Genomic DNA, 22,627 nt, shown 5'->3' on the forward strand with positions numbered 1-22,627 from the left:
CTTCTTGTGAGAAAATTCAGAAGATTCATCAACAGGAAGAAGCCTCTCCATAGGAAAAGAGTTCCCTCGAATTTCTTTAACAAGGATAAAGGTAAGGAAAGGGAAGGAGAGGGAATCGGATGTTATGAATGCAAGAAGCTGGACCATTTCAGAGCTAACTGTCCCTTACTGAAAAGAGCAACAAATACAAGAAGAAGAAATCTCCTGTCACCACCTAGACTGACACCGATAAATCATCATCATCATCGGAAGATGAACAAGAGGAAAAGGCCAACTTCTGTTTTATGGCGAATGAAAATGAGGAGTGTCTTGCAGCCAAGGTCAACAAACACTGTTGGTACTTGGATAGTGGCTGCTTAAGACACATGACAGATGACAAGGAGCAATTCTTCATCCTAGAGCCTAAAAAAGAAGGTGCGGTGACTTTTGGAGACAACAACCAAGGTCACATCATTGGTATAGGTAAAATACAAATCACCCCTTCAACCTTCGTTGATAATATACGGTTTGTAAATGGTCTTAAGCATAACTTACTTAGCATTAGTCAATTATGTGATAGAGATTTTGATGTTCTGTTTAAGACATCTTTATGCATCATAACCAACTCAATTGACAATAGCTTAATATTCAAAGGAATAAGACGTGGCAATGTTTATGTAGTAGATCTTAAAGATCTCGCCAAAAATAGCCGTTGCTTAGTAGCTAGTGATTCTAAAGTCAATGATGCAAGTTGGTTATGGCACCGTAAATTAGGTCATGCAAGTATGGATACAATATCAAAATTAGTTAAAAGAGATTCTGTGATTGGTTTGCCAAAGCTAAAACTTGAGAAAAATAAAATTTGTGAAGCATGTCAATATGGCAAACAATCTAGAAGTTTCTTTAAATCCATAAATTGTGTCTCTACTACTAGACCCCTAAAACTACTTCACATGAATCTTTTTGGACCAACTAGAACCACAAGCCTTGGTGGAAACAAGTATGGCCTTATCATTGTAGATAATTTTTCTAGATACACATGGGTCATGTTTTTAGCTCATAAAAATGAAGCATTTTCAGTATTTAAGAAATTTCATAAGGAAGTAACTAACTCAAGAAATGCTTCAGTTATAGCTATTAGGAGTGATCATGGAACGAAATTTGAAAATCATCTATTTGAAAAATTTTGTAGTAAAAAAGGGATAACTCATAATTTTTCTGCACCTAGGATTCTACAATAAAATGGAGTGGTGGAAAGAAAGAATAGAACCCTAGAGAAAATGGCTAGGACCATGTTATGTGAAAGTGATCTCCCAAAGTATTTTTGGGTGAAGCTATTAACACATCATGTTATATATTAAATAGAGTTTTATTGAGACCAATTATTAAGAAAACACCTTATGAACTTTGGAGAGATAGAAAGCCCAAAGTAAACTACTTTCATGTTTTTGGTTGTAGGTGTTTTGTTCATAATAATGACAAAGATAACTTATAAAAATTTAATTCCAAATCTGATGAGGGTATTTTTTTGGGATACTCTACATCAAGTAGGGCATATAGAGTCTTCAATAAAAGAACTCTTGTAATTGAAGAATCTATTCATGTTGTTTTTGATGAGACTAATAATGCTTCTTCTAGCAAGAGAGTAGCCTTCGATGATGAAACAGGGATACTTGAGGAAAAAATGGATGACATGACCTTACAAGAGGATGAACCGAAGCAAATTGAAGAGACTTCAACATGCTAAGAGGTAATTGCTGAACATGGGCTTACAATGGCTTGGAGGTATGCTCACGGTCACCCTAAAGAGTTAATCTTAGATGATCCATCTCAACCTATTAGAACTAGAGCCTCTTTTAGAAACTTAAATAATCATCTAGCATTTGTTTCATATTTAGAACCTAAAAACATTGAAGAAGTTGAAAATGATGTAAATTGGATTAATGCTATGCAAGAGGAACTAAACTAATTTACAAGAAACAAAGTATGGAACTTAGTAGAGAGACCCACCGAATATTCAATAATTAAAACTAAATGGATATACAAAAATAAACTTGATGAAAATGGAGTTGTGGTTAGGAACAAGGCTAGACTAGTAGCAAAGGATTATAATCAAGAAGAAGGTATAGATTTTGATGAGACCTTTGCTCCTGTGGCTAGACTTGAAGCAATTAGACTGTTACTAGCATATGCATGCTTCAAAGATTTCAAATTATTTCAAATGGATGTACAAAGTACCTTCCTAAATGGGTATATTAATGAGGAGGTTTATGTAGAATAATCTTCTGGTTTTGAAAATCATCAATACCCCAATCATGTTTATAAACTAAATAAAGCACTTTATGGTCTAAAACAAGCCCCCAGAGCATGGTATGAAAGACTTAGCAAATTTCTATTAGACCATGAATTTTCTAGAGGAAATGTTGATACAATCCTATTTTTGAAAAAGGAAAACAAAAATATGTTAGTAGTGCAGATTTATGTAGATGATATTATTTTCGGTGCTACTAATAATCGTCTTTGCAAAGAGTTTGCTGAATTAATGCAGAGTGAATTTGAGATGAGCATGATGGGAGAATTGAACTATTTTCTCGAACTTCAAATCAAACAATCCAAGGAAGGGATTTCATCAATCAAGCTAAATACATCAAAAAATGCTAAAGAAGTTGATATAGATGGAAACAAGTCAATTGGCACTCCCATGGGCTCATCATGCAAACTAGACAAAGATGAATCAGGTAAATCAGTAGATCAAAAGCTGTATAGAGGTATGATAGGATTTTTATTATATCTTACAGCAAGTAGACCTGATATCATGTTTAGTGTATGCATGTGTGCTAGATATCAATCTAATCCTAAGGAATCACACCTAATTACAATTTATATCAATCTAATCCTAAGGAATCACACCTAATTACAATTTAAAAAGAATTTTTAAATATCTAATAGGAACAAAAAATATAGGTCTATGGTACTCTAAAGAATCAAGCATAAACTTAATAGGGTACACTGATTCAGACTTCGCTGGTTGTAAACTTGATAAAAAAGCACTAGCGTGTCTTGTCAATTTTTAGGAGAGAACTTAATTTTATGGTTTAGCAAGAAACAAAACTCAGTTGCACTATCTACGGCTGAAGCCGAATATGTTGCCGCCGGGAGTTGTTGTGCTCAAATTTTATGGATCAAGCAACAACTTGAAGATTATGGCATTAAACAAGATAAGATTTCCATAAATTGTGATAATACAAGTGCCATAAATCTAACTAAAAATCCAATTCAACACTCAAGAACTAAACATATTGAGATAAGACATCACTTCATAAGAGATCATGTGTTAAATGGTGATGTGATGCTTGAATTTGTTTGCACTGATGATCAACTTGCTGATATCTTCACAAAATCCTTGAGTGAAGATCGATTTTGTATTCTTAGAAGAGGGTTAGGAGTGATTGATCCATTCTTGTGATACTCGCCTATAAATTATTGATTTTGATGATTAGCTTATGTTGGATATAGGATTTCTCATCTATGGTCATCAAATCATTCATTAAGTTCTAAAGATTTCCATATCTCTCTCCTTTGGCACGGAATTAACTGAGTTTTTGGTTATGTGCCAGAGTTTAAGTCGACTCGAATAGATTTTAGAGTCGGCTCGTGGAGGAGTCAACTCTCGCATATTTAGGAGTCGACTCGAGGTCGAGTCGACTCGCGACTTACCGGAGTCGACTCGAGGTCGGAAATTCGACTTTTAACCCTAAGTAAAATATCCTTTTCTCCACTTCTATTCTCGGCCGCCACTGTTCAAAAACCTAGAGTCGTCTCCTACATCATCTCCGATCCTTTTTTCCATCATTTCTTCCTTGTTTTCTTCCGTCCTTTGAGTCCATCCTTCCGTATTAGGTCGAAAATGCCTAGGAAAGCAGTTGTCCCAAGCCGGAAGAGACCTTTCTCCGCGAGCGGCGTCGAGAGACAGTCCAAGGCGAGAAACGAACCCGTGAGGCCACCAACTCCGGTTCCTTCTCCGCCGAGGACAATTCCCTTGCAACCGTGCGCCGGGAGGGTTGTCTCTACCGGGAGACGAGTCAACTTTGACTTTCTCTTCCGGGAAGGGTTCAACCTAGGGCATCACCTTAGAGCCCAAAACTTAGAATATTTTTGCTCTCTTGATCTCCCTACCTATCTAGGGTTAGTTAGAAAATTTTATGGGACCGTCACAAGGGTGGCGGTGGTGTCCAAGGGGTAGTAGCCAATGTCCCCATTCTCATTTCAGAAGATCTCATTGCTAGGGTCCTCCACTTGTCTCGCGATGGGATTGCTCCCACACATCCCACAGACAGGACAGAGGCCCTTACGGCCATTTTAGGGAAACCACCCCAATCCCCCATAGAAGAGGTGTCTGCAAATCAGTTTTCCGCTGAAATGCGACTCCTCCTGAGCATCATATCTAGGACCATTTTTTCTAAGACTGGTCGGTTTGACTTTGTCTCAAAAAAGGACCTAGCATTGATGTTCTACATTCTACATGACATGCCCCTAAACTTTCCAAAGCTAATCTATAGGTATCTCTGTGAACCCTTAGATAAGCCTAGGCTAAGTCTTTCCTACGGTATGCTCTTTACACTTATCTTTAGGGAATTAGAGGTCCCTATCCTTGAGAGAGAACCCGCACGCTCCCTCAGGTACACTGATCATATGGGTGAGGGGACTCTTCACAGAATGGGCTTCCATAAAGTAGAGGGTGTCTGGGTTAGGAATGTTAGATGTATGCCCTAGAAGCCAATCTGGCTGACACATTGTTAATTCTAGGGACATAATTTTATACTTGACTATTTATTATTGAATAAATAAAAGGCATCTTTTTATTCATATTGTTTATGTGTCTATGAATCGTCCAAGAATTAATAAGATGATGATGCGTATTCTTAAGAGTTAAGAATTTGAGCCATGCATGATTGATTAATTTCTGAATGCTCCTGATCAATGGATCATCACAAGGACGGTGATCGATCCGATCAGTGCACACATTGCTTTCCTTATGGATGGACGAGACTCGAGTCCACAGTATGGCGACATTGAAGTAATAGTGCAGGTGCTTGTTAAGAACAAGGGTACTGAGCGTGACCAAGACAAGAAGTCACTTGAATGTCTATCCACTGGTCAGTGACTTGCTTGATGTTGCAGTAGTGTGACTGGTCCTTTGACCTGCGATGCTTCGGCTACTCACAGTGACGTTATTGTAGTTTGACTGCACATATACATGGTCTCTAGCCATATGGGTCCATGCAGTGTAGATTGGCTGCAGTAGGTTCACTGTAGGAGTAGGGTATGCACCTATAAGGAATCGATCGACCTTGATAGATAAGGAGAGATCCTATGTGATTTATAAGACTGAGTTCCTAAGACCTCGGCCGGGGCAGATTGCATAGTGGAGAAAGAGTTCTCCACTCTCGAACTTAAGTCGAATAAATCTTGACATATGACAGACGAAGGGGTTTGACGAGTTATTCATGACCTCCATCTTGTAGGGATCCACGATAGAAGGACTGTATCACATGATAACTGCACCTAGAGGTTCATCATTCTATTCTACTAGGTAGCCACTACATGCTGCTAGGTGTCACTGGTGGATGGTGAGACTCACAGAGATTATCTCGATGATCGATAAACCCTGATGAGTAGAGTTGGAATCGTTCCAACCCATTGAAAGGAGTCTTCAATGATATTGTGATAGAGATCGCAATATATCTCACTACCAGTCAGAATAGAACTTATGGGGTCACACACACTAGAGGCATTGACCGATTCGATGGTTGAATCGTGATTAGGAATCACAAGTAATCAATTCGATTGATAATAAGTTGAAGAAGGAACAAAGAGAATTAATTAATTGGACTTAAAACAAGAGTCCTACTTGGAGTAGGATTCCTAGAGTCCTAATTGGATTAGGACTAGGTTTCCTACTTGGACTGGGATTCCTACTTGGACTGGGAATCCTATTTGGAGTAGGACTAGGATTCCTACTTGGAGTAGGATTCCTACAATCCTAATTGGATTAGGAGTTTTGAATTAAATTTGGATTCCTACTTGGAGTAGGATTTCTAGAGTCCTAATCGGATTAGGACTTCGGATTCAAATTAGAGTCCTAATTGGATTAGGACCAAAATTAAATAAGTCCTAATTGGATTAGAATTTCTTAAGTCCTAATTAATTATTAATCTAATGAATCAACAAGACTCTTAATTGGATTAGGATTGAAGGGTTCAATTGAGTCATGGTTCATTAAGTTCTAATTGGATTAGGACTTACCTAGATTAAACCCAAATTGGTTCACCCTTGGTCCAAGCCTAATTAGATTAGGACCTAACCATGAGTGACCTTTCTAATCCTCCTTAAAGGAGGATTAGGTTAACCATGAAGGAGGGGCACACGCCCCTCCTCCTTTTCCTTGCTTGGTGCGGCAAAGAAGAGGGGCCGACGCCCCTCTTGGAAGTTTATCAAGGAGCTCTACGAATTAGGAGCTCCACATGCTATTTAAGAGGAGGCGTGGGGGCTGACCTAGGGCATCATTGAAGCCCTCTCCCTCTCCAATTCGTGGCCCCCTCTCCTCCCCTTTCCTTGGTTCAGCCGCAAGCAAAGGAAGAAAAAGAAAGGTGGCCTCTTCATCCTCCCTTCCTCCTTCCAACACAAGGAAAAGAAAGAAGGCTGCAGGGGTTTTGTTCCTTTACTATTCTTCATCCTTCTTCTTCCTCCTCTCAAGCACATTCAAGAGTTGAAAGAAAGAGAGGAGATCAGCCATCAAACTTATCTCTGCAAGGGAGCTAGCACCCCGGGGAGATAGAAAGCTTGGATCGGTTTTCTGCTTCGTGTGGATACCCGTAGAGGCCGGGCACTTGAACGGCTTCAAGCGAACCTTCATCCAAAACCACGATCATCAGTTTGCGGTGATCATCTACCCACACAAGGTGAAGATCTGATCTTCTAATGTTATTTAAAAGTTTTTAATCCTTATCTATCTACGAACGGTTTTTAAACAACGTTCATGCGATGAACGGTTGATCCCGCGCATGCCTCTTCCTCTGCATCTTTAATTTTTGAAATTTTTCTGCGGCATGGGCAGGTTCCCAACAGTGGTATCAGAGCCTAGGCATTGTAGATTAAGGTAAGGATTAATTATTAATAGGCTTATTAGATCTGAAATTTGAATGATTATGCATTCTGAAAATTTTCTGCATGCAGATTTTTCTAGGGTGCTGATTTTTGCATGCTGATCTTTATGTGATAAAAAGATGATTCTAATTGTATTGTTAATGGGATTACAAAGTTTAGAATCATGATTAGCATGATCAGCAACCTATGTCATGAGATAATCAATTAGATTTCAGATCTGAAAATTATAATTGCTGCATGTGGTGATGATCATAGGATTCAAACCTTTTTGGTATCTAATGTAATGATCTGCGATGTGATCTGTAATGTTATGTAATCTTTTAGATGCTTGCATGCATCTTATTTGATGTTTTGAGAGGCCTGCGTGCCTCCTAAAAGGGGATGTAATTTATTATTATTTTATTTTACATCTGGTTGTATTTCTGTAATGTGATGTATGTCAACGATCAAGTTGAAGACAAGGCATGAGATGAACGGCGATCTAAGCGGTTGATGGCGATTGGATCAAGAGTTGATCAAGGATCGAATCAAGGAGGCTTGGAACCAATTCAAGAGTTGAAGATCCATTGATCGCGGTCGTGGCCTGGGCGCGGGCCACAAGCAGATATCAGTCGAATCCAGGTGAAGAACATTGGACAGTTGTGAAGAATATTCTTAAGTACTTGAGAAGAACTAAAGATTTATTCTTGGTTTTTGGAGGATCATCAGAGTTAAAGATAGAAGGGTACACAGATTCAGACTTTATGACTGATGTCGATGATAGAAAGTCAACATCTGGATATGTGTTCCTGTGCAATGGTGGTACGGTGAATTGGAAAATTTCTAAACAACCGATCATTACTGATTCTACTATGGAAGCTGAATACATCGCCGCCTCTGAAGCTGCTAAAAAAGGCTTCTGGTTCAAGAAATTCATTGCAGAGTTGGATGTAATGTCATCAGATGCCATAACACTCTACTGCGATAATAATGGCGCCATAGCTCTTGCTAAGGAGCCAAGGTCTCATCAGAAGTCCAAGCATATAGAGCGGCGCTTCCACCTCATACGCGACTACCTTGAGAAGAAGTATGTCGAGGTGCAGAGAGTAGACTCCGCGGACAACGTGGCAGACCCATTCACTAAGCAGCTAAGTCAACAAAAGACTGAAGCCCACCTTGAGAAGATGGGACTAAGATATATGACTGATTGGCTTTAGTGCAAGTGGGAGATTGTTAGATGTATGCCCTAGAAGCCAGTCTGGCTGACACATTGTTAATTCTAGGGACATAATTTTGTACTTGACTATTTATTATTAAATAAATAAAAGGCATCTTTTTATTCATATTGTTTATATGTCTATGAATCGTCCAAGAATTAATAAGATGATAATGCGTATTCTTAAGAGTTAAGAATTTGAGCCATGCATCATTGATTAATTTCTGAATGCTCCCGATCAATGGATCATCACAAGGACGGTGATCGATCCGATCAGTGCACACATTGCTTTCCTTATGGATGGACGAGACTCGAGTCCACAGTATGGCGACATTGAAGTAATAGTGCAGGTGCTTGCTAAGAACAAGGGTACTGAGCGTGACCAAGACAAGAAGTCACTTGGATGTCTATCCACTCGTCAGTGACTTGCTTGATGTCGCAGTAGTGTGACTGGTCCTTTGACCTGCGATGCTTCGGCTACTCACAGTGAGGTTATTGTACTTTGACTGCACATATACATGGTCTCTAGCCATATGGGTCCATGCAGTGTAGATTGGCTGCAGTAGGTTCACTGTAGGAGTAGGGTATGCACCTATAAGGAATCGATCGACCTTGATAGATAAGGAGAGATCCTATGTGATTTATAAGACTGAGTTCGTAAGACCTCGGCCGGGGCAGATTGCACAGTGGAGAAAGAGTTTCCCGCTCTCGAACTTAAGTCGAATAAATCTTGACATATGACAGATGAAGGGGTTTGACGAGTTATCCATGACCTCCGTCTTGTAGGGATCCACGATAGAAGGACTGTATCACACGATAACTGCACCTAGAGGTTCATCATTCTATTCTACTGGGTAGCCACTACATGCTGCTAGGTATCACCGGTGGATGGTGAGACTCACAGAGATTATCTCGATGATCGATAAACCCTGATGAGTAGAGTTGGAATCATTCCAACTCATTGAAAGGAGTCTTCAATGATATTGTGATAGAGATCGCAATATATCTCACTACCAGTCAGAATAGAACCTATGGGGCCACACACACTAGAGGCATTGACCGATCCGATGGTTGAATCGTGATTAGGAATCACAAGTAATCAATTCGATTGATAATAAGTTGAAGAAGGAACAAAGAGAATTAATTAATTGGACTTAAAACAAGAGTCCTACTTGGAGTAGGATTCCTAGAGTCCTAATTGGATTAGGACTAGGATTCCTACTTGGACTGGGATTCCTACTTGGACTGGAAATTCTATTTGGAGTAGGACTAGGATTCCTACTTGGAGTAGGATTCCTACAATCCTAATTGGATTAGGAGTTTTGAATTAAATTTGGATTCCTACTTGGAGTAGGATTCCTAGAGTCCTAATCGGATTAGGACTTCGGATTCAAATTAGAGTCCTAATTGGATTAGGACCAAAATTAAATAAGTCCTAATTGGATTAGAATTTCTTAAGTCCTAATTAATTATTAATCTAATGAATCAACAAGACTCCTAATTGGATTAGGAATGAAGGGTTCAATTGAGTCATGGTTCATTAAGTTCTAATTGGATTAGGACTTACCTAGATTAAACCCAAATTGGTTCACCCTTGGTCCAAGCCTAATTAGATTAGGACCTAACCATGAGTGACCTTCCTAATCCTCCTTAAAGGAGGATTAGGTTAACCATGAAGGAGGGGCACACGCCCCTCCTCCTTTTCCTTGCTTGGTGCGGCAAAGAAGAGGGGCCGGCGCCCCTCTTGGAAGTTTATCAAGGAGCTCCTACAAAGTAGGAGCTCCACATGCTATTTAAGAGGAGGCGTGGGGGCTGACCTAGGGCATCATTGAAGCCCTCTCCCTCTCCAATTCGTGGCCCCCTCTCCTCCTCTTTCCTTGGTTCAGCCGCAAGCAAAGGAAGAAAAAGAAAGGTGGCCTCTTCATCCTCCCTTCCTCCTTCCAACGCAAGGAAAAGAAAGAAGGCTGCAGGGGTTTTGTTCCTTTACTATTCTTCATCCTTCTTCTTCCTCCTCTCAAGCACATTCAAGAGTTGAAAGAAAGAGAGGAGATCAGCTATCAAAGTTATCTCTGCAAGGGAGCTAGCACCCCGGGGAGATAGAAAGCTTGGATCGGTTTTCTGCTTCGTGTGGATACCCGTAGAGGCCGGGCACTTGAACGGCTTCAAGCGAACCTTCATCCAAAACCACGATCATCAGTTTGCGGTGATCATCTACCCGCACAAGGTGAAGATTTGATCTTCTAATGTTATTTAAAAGTTTTTAATCCTTATCTATCTACGAACGGTTTTTAAACAACGTTCATGCGATGAACGGTTGATCCCGCGCATGCCTCTTCCGCTGCATCTTTAATTTTTGAAATTTTTCTGCGGCATGGGCGGGTTCCCAACAAGGAAAACATCTTCATCCACACCATCTGACCCCATTACTCACCATTCACCTAGCCCTGACCATGACCAGGACCACTACACAGCTCCTTCCACTTTTCCATCCACTTCTGGTCCCTCATTCCCAACTGAACCAAACACTTCAGCTAGACCATCTACAACTCCACCACCTCAACAGCCCCTAGAGGTCAGGATCAGCACTGAGCAGCTCTGGGAGCTGAGAGATGAGATAGTGAGGGAGCTGAGAGGTGACATAGTGAGGGAGCTGAGAGGTTCACACAGTGCACCCTCCACTGACGTCATTCCCTCTACGGCAGCGGTATCCATGATGATAGCAAACCTTAAGGAGGAAATGTCCAACATAAGGAGCCTAGTCTAGGATCAATACTGGAGCCTTAGCGACATAAAGGAAGACACGAGGAAGATGCGAGACAGCATCAGAGAAGAGATGGGAAGCCAGAGTCAAGGTGCGGAAAGGCTTGCAAATGCCTTAATTCTCAAGCTTGACACTATTCAAGAGACTGTGACCCAGCTAACTGAGATACAATCCAGGGCCACCTCTGAGATCATCGCACAACTAGGGAATGTATCTGAGGGGATAAGCTTGCTCATGCGACATACTAGACTGAGTACAGGAGCCACATCATCCACTACTAAACGATCCTAGTGTATTTTTGACTTTATGATGTACAGTCCCATGAGGACTTTTCTGATATGTATTCACTTTTGTACTCAATCTTGACTTTAATACAATGAATAGAAATTTTCTTTCAAAAAAAACTGTGCAATTTGACTTGTTATCTCTTTCTGTGTTATGTACCTTTTTGCTATGATGACAAAAAGGGGGAGAAAGTATGAAGAATTGAAATGTAAAGGGAATCACTAAACAAAAGAAAATCCTTAAAGCAAAATGTAATTTGTTCTTAGTGGATTTGATACCCTCGAGGCTCATTATCTCTCTGTTGGGGCTCCTCAAGGAGTAATCTCCAGAATCTATTCAAGGAATATTCGGAGATTAGTTAAATCATACTCAAGAACAAATTGTCAGATTTTTTCTCTGAAAGTAAGAATTTAAGCTCAAAAGTTTCAAAACATTAAAAGAAAATTCAGAAAACTTAAACAAAATTGAATGCACATGTTGAGAAGGAGAATCTGAAATCTTAAGAAAGCAAATTCATTGAACACATATAAGTCGAACAATTGATTGCATGATTTGAAGGCTTATATAATTCCAAATGAAAGGAGGAGCTTTAATTTCAGGATTTACTGATTCATACCTTTCAATTTTGGATAAATTAAATGACTAGATATTTGAATTCATTTCAAAACTTTACTATAAATCACCTCTTGGTTGAGCAATTCACCTTACAAATACTCAATATTTTGTCATCATCAAAAAGGGGGAGATTGTGGAGTGATTGATTATACCCCTATTTGATTTTGATGAGCTCAAAATATTTGAGTATATTTCATGTTGTACTAATGAATTCAATCTAGTATTTCAGGCGAATATATGTGAATTTATCTTTAAGAGCATCGAACCTTGGTTCAAAGTAATTTGGCTAAGTGTTGAACTCAATTGAGCCAAAGTCTGAAGCTCGAGTTGACTCCGGAAGATTGCGAGTCGACTCCAAGTGTTTCAGAGGGTCTGGCACAAGATCGAGTCGACTCCGGTACACTACGAGTCAACTCTGACTGAGAACAGACAGAAGGACAGAAAGATGAATTTCAGACCCTGTCACCGAGTCGACTCCGAAGATTTTGAGTCGACCCGATGCTTGCCGAGTCGACTTCCGACGATTCCGAGTCGACTCCAAGGAGTAACAGACAGAAAGACAGAGAGGTGTTTTCTAGACCCTGTGACCACGTCGACTCCAGAAGGATGCGAGTCGACTCCAACGTTTGGCGAGTCGACTCCTAATTATGCCAGAGTCGACTCTCAGAGGAAAGCAGACTGAAAGGCAGAAAACCAAACTCAGTGATCCTGTGAACGAGTCGACTCCGAGAATTCGAGAGTTGACCCCAAGTCAGCCGAGTCGACCCCAACAAAGTGCGAGTCAACTCCGAGGCAGCTCAGATCAACAGACAGAGGATCGTTTTTTCGGGCTCTGAGAGGCGAGTCGACTTCAAGAGGATCCGAGTCGACTCGAGAGAGAAATGCAGAAAAATAGATCTTTGGAATCCTGAGAACGAGCCGTCTCCAAAATGCCGAGTCATCTCCAGATCTTGGCGAGTCGACTCCAGGCTTGGACCGAGTCGACTCCAGGTTGGGACGGCACTTTAATTCAAATCCTGAACAGTGGACGAGTCATCTCCAGTAAAGCATGAGTCGACTCCAGCAACAGCCAAGTCGACTCCAGATCGAGCGAGTCGACTCCAACCCCAATGGATACATTGTCAGGAGGTGCAGACTGTGCAGAACGGCTACAAATCAGTGTCTAACGGCTATTTTTCAAAAGGGACTGTTTAAATAGCCAGAGTAAACAGTAGTAGACAACAAGTGAGTTACTCTATCTGTGCCTTAAGGCATTTCCAACTACCAAGAGTCCATTAAGAGAAAAGACAAGCAGAAGAAGGAAGAAACGCATTCAATTCATTTCTAGAAGTTTTTCCTTCGCATTCAAGGCTCTTCTTCTGACATCAAATCTTCAGTGCACTCAAAGAGGAGACTCAGAGTTCGAGAAGCCCTTTCTTCCTCTTCCGAAATCTATTTGAGGGCTTCTAACTTTACTTCGCATTTATTGTTTTCACATCTACTTGTTTAGAAGCTTTCTCTATGAAATCCCAAACTCTATTTTTCTTACTTGATTTTATCAGAGGATTGAATCAAGGGTTGTAAGGTTTGTTGGTGAGCCAAATATAAAACCAACGGTGTAAGGTTTTGGTTGGTGAACCGGGAAAAACCAACTGGTTTTGATTGTGAATCCGGAAAAACAATTGGATGGTTCTAGTCGGTGAGCCTGTGAAAACCAACCGAGTTCGTTGTAATCTCGGAAAAACAACAAGTTAGGTTGTGAGCTTGTAAAACAACTGGCTGTAATCCTAGGGATTATAGTGAAAACCCAAGTACGACTTGGGGAGTGGACGTAGGAGCAAGAGTTGGCTCCGAACCACTATAAACTTGTTGGTGTTTGTATTGGTTGCTATCTCCTTTTCTCTCTACACTCACTTCATCTAGTAAATTATCTAATTTGCTTGCAATAGATTTAGTTAATTACTTATCATAGTTTCTAATTGGTCATAATTAATTAAAACCCAATTCACCCCCCCTCCCTCTTGGGTTGTCTCCTTCGGCAACAAAGATGCTGCTTCTTTTCTTCTGGATCCTTTCCCAAGTCAAACAGCATTGGAGGATCCTTCTATTTCGGCTCTGGTGCGGAAAAAGGATAGATTCTCGATGAAGAGTAGCTTTCTCCCAATTTTTCTTTTAAGTGTTGAGCTCTTGTTTCAAAATGATTTGCTTTGCTTCTTTGTTTGGATTTCTCGTTCTTATTTCTGTTTCACTCAGAACAGGTCTTCTTATAACTCCATTTTGAAAAACTAGCTATTAGACACAAAAGAATAGCTGTTCTGTCGCGTCTGGCACTTCTGACAAAGTGTTCGTTGAAACTGGAGTCGTCTCACCTGTCCAGAAGTTGGCTCGACTAAAGTGGGAGACATCTCGCGTGATTCGGGAGTCGACTCTGGCTCGGAATCCTTCTGACAGGTTATCAGTCGATTCTCGTTGGAGTTGGCTTGTGCAGTTCGGGAGTCGTCTCGCATCTTGGTCCGCCGAAAAAGAATTCTCTGCCTTTGTCTGAGAGAGACGTCTTGTACCAGTGAGGAGGCGACTCGCGCTTCATCCGAAAGATAGGAGATGACTTGCGCTTGACTCGAGTCGACTCGTGCTTTGCGACTCGAAATACACTTTTTGTCTGCCTGAGAGAGTCATCTTGTAACAGCCGGGAGTCGTCTCGCGCTTTATTCGAAGGATGGGAGACGGCTCGCGCTTGACTCGAGTCGACTCGTGCTTTACGACCGAAAATACCTCTTTCTGTCTATCTGAGAGAGTCGACTCGTGCTTTGTGGAGGCGGCTCGAGGGTTTGCCAGTATCCCATGCTTGTGCCGGAGTCGACTCGTACTTCCTGGGAGTTGACTTGAGCTCTGGAAAATGCTTGAGTGGTTCCAAAACTTGAGTCTAAGATCCATGAACCATTTCTAAGATATTCTTTTGAAGTTGTAGCATTGTTACCTCGAAGATTTTTGTTTAAAACTATTAATCCAACAAGGAATGCACTTAAAATATTTTGGCACATTAAAGCCAAGTAGGGGATCAATCAATTACTGAGCAATCTCCCCCTTTTTGATGAAGACAAAACATTGAGTGTTTTCAACCAAGTATAAATTACATAAGTAAATTCAATCAAGAATGTATGCTCTTTTTTTTTAATTTATCCGAGATATGAAAGGTGTGAGCAACAAACTTCAATATTATAATGTTCCCCCTTTCTCTTGGAATTGTGTAGTTATGTGAATTTTATTGTTTAGCCATTGTGAGTCTTTTCATCCATGATGAAGCTTTTTCTCCCCCTTAATTTGAGCATTTTTGTAAACATCGTTCATTTAGCTCCCCCTAAATTAGTGCATTTATACTGTCTTTACCATTTGTACTTAGTTCTTCCTTTATACTTCTCTTCATAACGCTTCTCCCCCTTTTTGTCATCAGCAAAATATATTAGAGGAGTGCAGTGATCATAAGGTACAGAGAAGATGAGAAAAAAAATTGATCATTTCATTTCATCAAAAGGGTGTATACATGATTGATGTTGGAGTAGGGTCAAAAAGTACATCACTTGTGTAGAAAAAGATCTGACATGAGTTAGTAGTTAAAGCAGTAGGCACATCAGTAATCCTATTCATCATCTGAGGTAATGTTTTCAGGACTACTATCCCTAGAAGGAGGACCTCTAGGAAAATGCCTAAGATATCTAGTATGGGAGGCAATCTATGTATGCTGTGGAGGTCTAGAATGCCTGCCAGCTCTCCCTCTAGAAGCACGACCTCTGGAAGATGATGTTGCTGGCTGTCTCCCTAGACCATTGGCAATCCTTTCTACTTCTGTCTCAAGGCGCTGGAGTCTAGCTTCTATGGCCTCAATCTTCTGGATTCCCTGTTCTATCTTGTCGGTTAGTTTGGTATTCACTTCATCTGCAATCATTTTTGCCATTTTCTTCATTTGATCATCATCCAATCCCATAGGAGATTTTGCTGGCTATCCAGATGATTCAGAAGATGAGCTATAAGGAGAGTCAAGTGATAAAGGTGAGTTAGGTGCAGCCTGTGCTCGTGCCCGGCTAGACTCACCTTCTTCCAAGCGTCTAGATCCTTTTCGTTGCCATTTTCTTTTTAATTTTCTGAACCCCATTATGTACAAGGATTTTTCATTATATACATCAGCATTATGGAGTACTATCTGTGGCTCCTTTTCAGGGACGACAATTTCAAAAACTCTAAATAGTAAAGTGAGAGCCATTCCATAGGGCAGACTTAGCCTGGTTTTTTTGGCTGCCTCTCTCATATAGATCATCATCATTCTTGGTAAGTTCAACTGAATGCCCTTTAACACAGAATACATAACTGCAATGTCTCTCTCAGTCAGCCTCTCAAAATGTTCCATCTTAGGAAACATAATTCTTGCTAAGATACTGTGGAGTAGCCTCATTTCTACAGGCAGTTGGATTGCTGTAATACTTTCTAAGGGACCTATGCCATCCTTTCCCAAAATAGCTTTGAGTGCACTCTTTTTATCACCATGTCCTGTAAGGGGAAGTCCTTCATTCAGCATTTTCAAAACTCGAGCAACTAGTTGTTTAGTTACTATGATTTCGGTTCCTCTAACAGAGCAAGTCAGAGTTCCTGTCTAGGTATCGGCCTTCAAGGATCGGTAAAAATCTCTAACAAGGTTAGGGTAGATGGCTAAGTTCAACGAGCACATGTAGTCCCCACCCAAGGCTTTCATTTTTTCTCCTATTGTAAATCTTTCTCTTGCTAGAAACTCGAAGTCAATCCTCCTACCTTTGATTACAACTCTCTCGACCGAAGGCGGAGGCAAGATCGGAACTGTGGCTTCTGGCGAACCGGTTCTTCGTCGTGTGGATTTTCCTATCTCTTGAACCAATTCTGCAGATCTCTTCCTTCGGAATGCGAGCTTCTTCCTAGGTGCCATTGGTGCGAAGATTTGGTGAAAACATGGAAGATCTTGAGGTTTATCCTTAGAATCGAAGAGAGACGGTGGAGAGCTAGGGCACGAAGGGAGAGGGGTTGAGGGAGTTTTTGGAAGACGGACAGTTTGCTTGTTGTTCAAGTAGGTGTCCTATTGGTGAGTCAACTCAAGCTTTAATGAGTACAGCTTTTTTCCAAAAAAAAATCGTCCGCCCATGCTCGAGACGACTCGACAACGTCAACTTTTCTTCAAGATGTCTCGCGCAAGAGTTCGAGATGACTCGGCAAAGATAGGGCACTATGAGTTCGACCTCGAGACGTCTCACGCAATAGCTAGAGACGACTCGCATGAGAGTCGACTCGGATTCTTCTCGAGTCGGCTACAGATCTGCTTTTCTTCAAACCAGTTGTAATGGTTAGTCCAAAAGGTTTAAGAATTAGTTTGATTGACTTTTACCTTTGCAAAATAGTCATGAAGGCGCAATTTGATTGAAAGTCAGGTCATGAAAGAATGAATTGAGGGAAGTGAAAGCATGATCATTGAAAGGGGTCAATTACTTCCAATTTTCTTCGAAGAGTACTAAACCTATATTCACTTAAGGGTTTCGTAAGAATATCAGCTAATTGATCATCGGTGCACACAAAATCAAGTGATATGTCTCCATTTGAGACATGATCTCTTAAGAAGTGATGTCGTATTTCAATGTGTTTAGTTCTTGAGTGTTGAATTGGATTCTTAGATAAATTTATAGCACTAGTATTATCACAGTTAATGGATATTTTTGTTTGCTTAATCCCATATTCTTCTAATTATTATTTAATCCATAAGATTTGAGCACAACAACTTCCGGCTGCAATATATTCGGCTTCCACTGTTGATAATGCAACCGAATTTTGCTTCTTACTAAACCATAAAATCAAATTTTCACCTAGAAGTTGACATGTGCCGCTGGTGCTTTTTCTATCTAATTTACATCCTGCAAAGTCAGCATTTGTGTATTCTATTAATTTCAAACTAAAGTCTTTTGAGTACCATAACCCTATATGCTGAGTTCCAACTAGATATTTAAAAATCCTTTTAACTACAAGTAGGTGTGACTCTTTTAGATTTGATTCACACATGCATACACTGAACATAATATCTGGCCTACTTGTGGTAAGATAAAAAAAGGATCCAATCATACCCCTATAGAGTTTTGGATCTACACTCTTGCCTGCTTCATCTTTGTCTAATTTGCATGACGAACTCATGGGTGTGCCTATGGACTTATTGATTTCCAACCCAAATTTTCTTAACATTTCTTTGATATATTTGGCTTGATTAATAAATATTCCATCCTTTAGTTGTTTGATTTGTAATCCAAGGAAGAAATTCAGTTCACCCATCATACTCATTTCAAATTTACTTTGCATTAATTCTGCTAATTCTTGACACAAATTGTTGTTAGTGGCTCCAAATATAATGTCATCTACATAAATTTGCACTATCAACATGTCCTTATTTTTTCTTTTCAGAAATAAAGTAGTATCAACATGTTCTCTAGTGAATTTGTTTTCCAATAAGAATTTACTTAATCTATCGTACCATGCTCTCGGTGCCTGTTTTAGACCATAGAGTTCCTTATTAAGTTTAAACACATGATTAGAGTACATGTGATCTTCAAATTCTGAAGGTTGTTTTACATATACTTCTTCAGTTATATATCCATTTAGAAAGGCACTTTTGACATCCATTTGATATAATTTGAAGTCCATAGAAGTGGCAAAGGCAAGCAACAATCTGATGGCCTCTAATCTGGCTACTGGAGCAAAGGTTTCATCAAAGTCTATTCCTTCTTCTTGGTTATACCCCTTTGCTACGAGCCTAGCCTTGTTTCTTATAACAACTCCTTTTTCATCTAACTTATTTCTGAAGACCCATTTTGTACCTATTACGGGATAATTTTTAGGTCTTTCAATTAGTTCCAAACATTATTTCTTGTAAATTGGTTTAGTTCATCTTGCATTGCATTAACCCAATTTGCATCTTCTTCTGCTTCTTCTAGGGTCTTTGGTTCAATTTAAGAGACAAAGGCTAAGTAGTTATTTGCATTTCTAAGAGATGCCCTTGTCTTAATTTGATGTGCTGGATCACCTATAATTAGTTCTTTAGGATGGCTAGCTGCGTATCTCCACTCCTTAGGTAGATTATGATCTAGTTCTTCAACTACTTCATTCTCAACTTGTTCAACATCTTCTTTATTGTTGGAATTTGATGAATCTTCAAAAGTTATTCTTTCAATCTCATTTTCCAGAATTTCTATGTCATCTTCAGGTTCATCCATCCTAAGTGAATGACTAGAATTCTCATCAAAAACTACATGTACTGATTCCTCAACAACAAGCGTTCTTTTATTAAATATTCTATAGGCTTTGCTAGTTGATGAGTATCCTAGAAATATTCCATCATCTGATTGTGTATCAAACTTTTCTAGATTGTTTTTATCATTATTGTGTATGTAGCATATACAACCAAACTCATGAAAGTGACTAATGTTTGGTCTTTTGCCTTTCCACAGCTCATAGAAAGTTTTCTTAAGAATTGGTCTAATGGAAACTCTATTTAGAATATAGCATGTTGTATTTACTGCTTCAGCCCGTAAGTATCTTGGAAGATTTTTCTCACATAGCATGGTACGGGCCATATCTACTAGAGTTCTATTTTTTTCTTTCTACTACCCCATTTTGTTGAGGTGTCTTAGGTGCCGAGAAGGTGTGGTTAACTCCATTTTCATCACAAAATTCCTCAAAAAGGCGATTTTCGAATTCAGTCCCATGATCGCTTCTTATTGAGATAATAGTTGTTTCCTTTTCATTTAAGACTTTTTTATAGAATTTTAGAAAGATTGGAAAGGTTTCATCTTTATGTGCTAGAAACATTACCCGTGTGTACCTAGTGAAGTCACCACTATTACAAAACCATACTTCTTTCCTTCTAAGCTAGTGGTCCTAGTTGGTCCGAAAAGATCCATATGAAGAAATTCTAAGGGCCTATATGTTGACACATCATTTTTAGACTTGAAGGAACTTCTTGTTTTGTTTTCCTAGTTGACAAGCCCTACATACTCTATCTCTCTCAAAGTTCATCTTAGGTATCCCCTTAACTAGTTCCTTATTAATCAATTTGGAGATTAAGTCTATACTTGCATGCCCTAGCTTGCGATGCCATGACCAACTAATTTCATTATCTTTTGCGTTTGTGACTATTAGGCATTGACTACTTCTTACAAGATCATCTAAGTTTATCATGTAGACATACCATGCCTGTGTCCTACAAAGATAATGTTGTTGTTTGTTGAATCAGATACAGTGCATAATAAGGCTTCAAAGGTGACTTTGAAACTTTTATCGCACAATTGACTAATGCTTATAAGATTGTGCTTTAATCCATTTACATACAACACATTATCTATAAATATAGAAGGAGAGATCTGAATTTTACCAATACCAATGATTTGACCTTGGCTATTATCACCGAAGGTTACTACTCCTCCTTTTGACTTGAGGGTAACGAATTGATCTTTATCCCCGGTCATGTATCTTGAGCAGCCACTATCGAGGTACCAATTTCTTTTAGCTTGGTTAGCCGTAAGACATACCTGTATGAGAATCAAAAGACTTTAAGTACCAAGTCTTCTTGGGTCCTTCATGGTTAGTGTGAGTGGATCCTTTTGGAACCCAAATTCTTTTTATGTTGCTTTTCTTTGATATTTGTCTATAGTTGCACATATAAGATTTGTGTCCAGGTTTACCGCAACAGAAGCATGTAGGTTCATTAGATTCAGCCTTTGTTGCTTTGACAAAAAAGTTCTTTAAAAGTTTTTTATTCCTTTTTAGGCCTAAATCCTCGCCCGATTTGTTAAAAACAACTCTCTGACTATTTAGAATCATATCTCATTAAGCAGCTCTTCATTTTGTTTGATTTTCTTCTGTTTTTCAGATTTCAGCATTTGTACTTCATCGGTTAAGGATTGTTTTTCTCCATTGTATTTTTCAGATAATTCTTTTAAAGTGTTGTTTTCAATTCTTAACTCTTTATTTTTCATATCAAGTTTCTTATAATCACTAACTAACTCATTGAAGGTATCATATAATTCATCGAAAGTGAAACTAGGTGATGCATTAGAACTTACCTCATTATCTTGAACCATAAGGCAAATGTTGGCTACTTCTTGGGGTTCTTCTTCTGATGAGGATTCGTCGCTATCTCCCCACATTGCAACAAATGTCTTCTTCTTTTTCTTCAGTGGTTTCTTCAAAAGCGGATAGTCTAGCCTAAAATGTTCGGGTCTCTTACATTCATAGCACACTAAGGGGTCTTTCCCTTTCTTCTTATCCTTTTCTACCTCACCTCTTGTTATAGGATACCTTTTCAGGTTCATCTTCCTTCTCCTCATGAACTTACTGATTTTTTTTGCGAGGAGGGCAATATCATCATCCTCATTCTCATCTTCTCCTTCATCACTACTCTCATTACATTCCTTATGGGTAGAAGCCTTCAGTGCTATTCCTTTTCTCTTCTGATCTTCATCCTCAAGGTGTTGGATCATGGTGAGTTCATAAGTCATCAATGATCCGAAAAGCTCTTCTAGAGGAAGGATGCTGAGGTTCTTGGCTTCTTGTATTGCCGTCACTTTGGCTTCCCAAGAACGTGGTAGTGAGCGAAGAATCTTTCTGACAAGATCACTGTTAGAGTATACTTTTTCAAGACTCTTCAGTCCATTAATGATATCAGTAAATCTAGTAAACATGGAAGTAATATTTTCAGATAGTTCCATTTTAAACAATTCGTATTTATGCACTAGCATGTTAATTTTTGACTCCTTAACTTGATTTGTGCCTTCATGAGTGATTTCAAGTCTATCCCAAATCTCCTTAGCAGAGTTACATGTTGATACTCGATTGAATTCATTTGTATCTTAGGCACAATAAAGCACATTCATAGCCTTGGCATTTAGTTGTGCCTTTTTCCTATCATTTTCATCCTAGTCCTCTTCGAGTTTGGAAATTATTGTGTTATCAACAATGTGTGTAGGAATGTGAGGCCCATTAATAATAATACTCCAAATATCATAGTCTTGGGCTTGAATGAATATTCTCATTCTTGCCTTCCAATAGGTGTAGTTTGTTCCATTAAACAAGGGTGGCCTATTGGTTGACTGTCCTTCACTTGAGATTAATCCAAATTGGGTTGCCATTAAATCTTTTGCTTTAGAAGGGACTTAGACACTGTCACTTCTAAAGAGCACCTGCTCTGATACCACTTGTTGCCCAGTAGGTAGCCCAAGAGGGGGGGTGAATTGGGGGCTTAATTAAAAATGTGGAATTTTAAGTTGTGATTAAACTAAAGTATTAGTCTAGATTGTTGGTGGGATGAAGACAATGAGACAATGGAAAGAAAAGCACAAAGACATAAGATTTATAGTGGTTCGGATCTACCCTTACTCCTACATCCACTCCCCAAGTTTCACTTGAGATTTTTACTATAATCCTAGAATTACAGCTGTTGCCCAAGGTGACAACCCAAGTGACGCAATCGGGGTGGGCTGCAGAATTTTTCTTCTTTGATGATGGCTGAATTTTTTTTTTTTTCCTCTAAGCAATGGCAATGGAGGCTAGGGTTCTTTGTGGTGGAAGGAAGGAAGAAGAAGATGGGTTGC

The sequence above is a fragment of the Phoenix dactylifera genome, unplaced genomic scaffold (assembly GCF_009389715.1).
Source record: "Phoenix dactylifera cultivar Barhee BC4 unplaced genomic scaffold, palm_55x_up_171113_PBpolish2nd_filt_p 000482F, whole genome shotgun sequence".
NCBI classification, from domain to species: domain Eukaryota; kingdom Viridiplantae; phylum Streptophyta; class Magnoliopsida; order Arecales; family Arecaceae; genus Phoenix; species Phoenix dactylifera.